The sequence below is a fragment of the Perognathus longimembris genome, chromosome 6 (assembly GCF_023159225.1).
Source record: "Perognathus longimembris pacificus isolate PPM17 chromosome 6, ASM2315922v1, whole genome shotgun sequence".
Taxonomy (NCBI): domain Eukaryota; kingdom Metazoa; phylum Chordata; class Mammalia; order Rodentia; family Heteromyidae; genus Perognathus; species Perognathus longimembris.
In genome coordinates this window covers 6,645,420-6,649,806 of record NC_063166.1, presented here as the reverse complement: position 1 = coordinate 6,649,806, position 4,387 = coordinate 6,645,420, and the positions used below count along the sequence as shown (strand labels likewise).

The 4,387-nt window shown below is 69.5% G+C and overlaps 1 pseudogene; it reads left to right on the top strand.

Annotated features, from left to right (window-relative positions):
- Positions 1–2,730, top strand: part of LOC125352456 — a 6,672-nt pseudogene extending 3,942 nt beyond the window's left edge.
- The last annotated feature ends 1,657 nt before the right edge of the window (positions 2,731–4,387 follow it).

The window sequence follows — 4,387 nt, the reverse complement described above, 5'->3', positions numbered from 1 at the left end:
GGGGGGGATGGCATTGGGTACGAGATCCAGAGGCGTCCCCTCCTTGGACTCACTAGGTTGTATCTCTCCGGTGCAACACTCACCCAGAAGCAAGTTGCTTAAAAGCCCTGGGGCCAGGCTGCAGTACCCGGCGGACAGGGAATTCTGCTCTGTCATTGCCCCCGGGACCTTGGGGGCAGAACCCGCACCTGGGACTTCAAAACCGGTTGATGGGACACACCTTGCATGCTTGGCTCAGCTGGGTGGCTGCTTCTCCTTGAACCCCCTCCAGGCCTCTCCCAACCTCAGGGTCATTTACGAAGTCCTCCCCAGGGGCCACCGTGAGCCTGAGGGCTCTGGGGGTCTCTGTCCTGTCTCAGGATAAGGATGAGGGAGGGCGTTCTGCTAAGATGCCACATCTTGTGTTCTTGAGGTGTAAGGCAGACAGGGGGAGGAGGTTTAGTGGCTTCCCTTTCTCAACCCGTTCGGATTGGAGCACAGACTCCAGGTGATGAACCCGCCCCAGCAGAGGAATCAAATCAGTACTAAACACCCCATCTTTGCATTTGGCTGGGGCCGGGGTGTGAGAGGGGCAAGTGGGGCGGGGCAAGTGGGAGGCAGCCTCTCTCATCATAGGGCCCTTGGGATGCCACCCCCATGGAACTGGGATACCCAGGAGGTTAGTACCCCACCAAAGCATGCAGCACCATGTGCCAAGGGAGGTCTCTGGCAGAGTCAATCCCTTAGGTTTTGGGGTAACCTGAGGGAAATCCGGTTCTTCACCCAAGGCCTTTGCAGAGGCCACCTCAGTGGAGGCCAGGCCCAACCAGATCTGGTGAGGGCTAATAAAGCTGTTTGGTCCCAGGTATCAGAATCCCCTCTTGTTCCCTGGGGGGTGGGGGGGGGGGGGAAACAGCTGGCCAAAGCCCAACCAGGAATTTTCCAGGCTGGTTCCTATATCCAGGGGTGGGGTGGGGGGGGCCTTGGGGAGCACTTAGGGAAGTGCACTTAGAGTTAGAGAAGGGGTCTTTGAGGGAAGGGAAGAACAGAGGAAAAGAGAAGGAAGGGGCAGAGAAGCAGCTAAGGGTTCCAGAAGGAAGGCTTCCAGAAGGGGTGGAGGAACTGAATAGACAACACCCGACCGCCCCCCCCCCCCCATTCTTTGCAGGAGACAAGATGTGAGCCTGGGTTGGGCTTGATAGAGCTTTGGCCCCCAGCCTGGTGGGAGCTCTGGGCAGCTGGCCTACTGACGTGCCTGAGTGCTGGGGTGTAGGTTTGAATCATCACTCTAGCCAGGCCTCCCCCCCCCCCTGCCCCCTCCAGCCCCCTGGCTTCAGTTCCCTGGCAACATCTGGGGGGGGGGGTGTCAGGAGGAACAAGGGCCTCTGTCTTGCCCAGCTGCCTCTCCCCTCGGCCTCTGCCAGACTCAAGCAGCGCATACGTGGGCTCCGACAGGTCCTCTTCCCTCCGGGTCACTGACTAAACCCCAGAACCACACAGATCCGTTCTCAGCGCCACGAATTTGGTGCCAGGAAGTCTCCAAGGATGCCTCCCTGGACACATCTCGAAAGGCCCCCGGGCCCACCTCGGAGCCCCAGGTCCTTCTGAAGTCTTCAGGCTGGAGAGAGGCTCCAAATGAGTACATAGTACACAATCACCCCCCCTCCCCAACCCCGCACACACACCGTGCGGTGCACAGCTCCGGCTCTCTGCCCGGGAGGCCTTTCCAGTCTCAACCTTTTGGGTGGTCGAGACTTGGGGGTTCCTCCGCCCCTCTTCCCCAGGCCGGGGCCGCCGGAGCCCGGGCCGGAGCCGGGGTGTGCGCGCGGGGGTCACTAGAGGGCGCTCGGCCACCGCCGGGAGCTCGTGAACTTGGGCGAGCGGCGTCTGCGTGAGGACGCGGGTGTCAGAGCGAGAGCGCGTGTGCGTGCGCGCCTGTGCGGGGGGGGGGCGCAGGGGTCACCCCAGGTCCCCGCAGACCCGCGTCTCTCCCCGCTCCGGCCGGCCGTCCGCCCTTCCCGCTCCCGCCGGTGTCCCTAGCAAATGGGGGCCCGTGGGGCTGGCTCTCGGGCCCCGTCCGCACACAGCCCCGACCCCCCCCCCCCCCCGGGGAACGCGTCCGGCCGGGGTCCGGGGGGCGCAGGGGTCCATGGCGGGCTGCGGTCCCGGGCGGCGGGGGGCGGGGGGGTCTGTGCCTCCCCGGGGGCAGGGCCAGGGGCTCGCGGAGGGCGCGCCCGGCCCCGCCGGCACGCCGCGGCCACGCCCACGGGGTGGGGCCGGGGCGGGGCCACGACGGGGCGGAGCCCGCTCTCCTTATTTTACGCCGCCGGTGGCGCTGAGGACCGCAGAGGCTTGGGGCAGCCGGGCTGCGAGCGGGCCGTGCACGGGGCCGAGCCGAGCCGGCGGCAGCGCAGCTCTGTCGGAGACGCAGCGGCCGGGCGGACCGTCCCGCGGACTCGCCGACCTGCGGGGGGCTCTGCGCGCCACTTTTTTTTTTTTTTTTTCTCCTGAATTTTGGAGAACTATTGTTTTCTCGCTTATTATTATTATTATTTTTTACTTCCGATTCCTTACTTAATCGTGCCGACGGTTTTGGGGAAGGCTGGTTCTCCGTCCCCGCCCCCCCCCCCATCACTTCGGATTTTGGACCCCAGCGGAGAGCTCCGCGGAGAAGTCGAGGCCAGAGCCAGGGACCCGGCCGAGCGCGCGCCGGGGGACCGGGCAGAGCGGCTGACCTGCTTTCGGGGGTGACCGCCGGCGCGCGGCGTGCGCCCTCCCCCTCGGGACCTCGCCGCGGGACCAGTGGCGCTGACGGACAGACAGACAGACACCGCCCCCAGCCCCAGCGCCCACCTCCTCCCCGGCCGGCGGGCGGGCGGGCAGCTGACGGAGGGACGCCGGCGGCGAGCCGCGGGCAGGAGCCGAAGCCGGAGCCGGAGCCCGCGCCCGGAGGCGGAGTGGAGGGGATCGGGGCTCCCGGGATTGCACGGAAAACTTTTCGTCCAACTTCTGGGCCGTTCTCGCTCGGAGGAACGGTGGTCCGCTCCGGGGAAGCCCAGCCGAGCGCAGCCGGGAGAAGTAGTCCTAGCCGCGGCCAGGACACACCGCGGCCGGAGGAGGCGCGCCGGGAAGGAGGAGGGGCCCGCAGTGGACGCTCGGCTCATCCGGTTGCGGGCGCATGGACGGTGAGGCGGCCGTGTGCGCAGACACAGCCCCAGCCACGCGCGCGCCCAGCCCCAGCCCCCCAGGCCCGCGTCCGGGCCTCGGCTGCAGTAGGAAGCGGAGCCCGCCCAGGCGGAGAGGAGAGCGGGCTGCCTCGCAGCCCGAACCCGAGAGGAAGCACGCGCCGCGCCAGCCCTAGCCGGCCTCCGAAACCATGAACTTTTTGCTTTCTTGGGTGGCACTGGACCCTTGCCTTGTTGCTCTACCTCCACCATGCCAAGGTAGCGGCCGTGCCCCCCCCCCCCCGGTGCCGCCGCGAGCGCCTCTCCCGGCTGGGGACGTGCCTGCGAGCGAGCGCGCGCGTGGGGGGGCTTGGCGCCCCACGCGGGTCCCGGGGCGCCGGGCGCGCGGCGTCCCCGTCTGTCGTCGAGCGCGGAGGGGGAGGGGGTGCGCGCTAGGTGGGAGGGCGCCAGGCCCGGCTCGCCGCCCACGCGGGCCCTGCCCACCCACCGAGTCTCCGCACGTACGATCCGGGCCCAGCGGAGGGGCGGGAGCCGGAGGAGGAGCCGAGGGGGCTGGGCTTGCGCTGCCTGCGGCGGGCGGCTGATGTTTGCTCCCGGTCCCGGGTTCCCCCCCTGGACCAACTGAAATCCGGCCGCGGGGGCGGGAGCCCGGGCCCCGCGGGCCGGAGGGGGGTGCTCGACCTTGGACCGGGGGGGGGGGAGGGCAGAGGGCGTGGGGGGGGCAGGGCGCCGGGGGGAGAGGGGAGCCTGCTGTCACCCGGCCGCCCGGCCCCTCTTCGGCCCTTTATGCCGCGAGTTGGGCAAAAGTTTTGGGATGGATTGCGGCGGGGACCCCCCGGCTCGCGGGGCCACCTGCGCCGCGCCTCCCCCGCCCGGCCCCGCTCGCGTCCCGCGCGGTGCCCGCCCTCCCCGCCCGCCCGCCTGGCCGGGCGCGCGCGGCGCGGAGCCGATTACATCAGCCCGGGCCTGGCCGGCCTCGTGTCCCGGAGCCGCGGCTGCCGGAGCCGGGAGCCGCGGGGCCGCGGGCGGCGCCCCCTCCCCCGCCCGCCCTCCGCGGGAAAGGTGACCTCGCGGGGTAGCCCCGGCCGGGGGACCCGGGCGGCCACCGGGGAGGACTCTCCGGACGCCCCTTTGCCCCCCCGTTTCTTTACGAGCGAGTGGAGGAGCCCTTAGCCCCCTCTCGATTTTAGCCTCTCCGGGCCCCTCGGGCCCCAGAGGCCGGG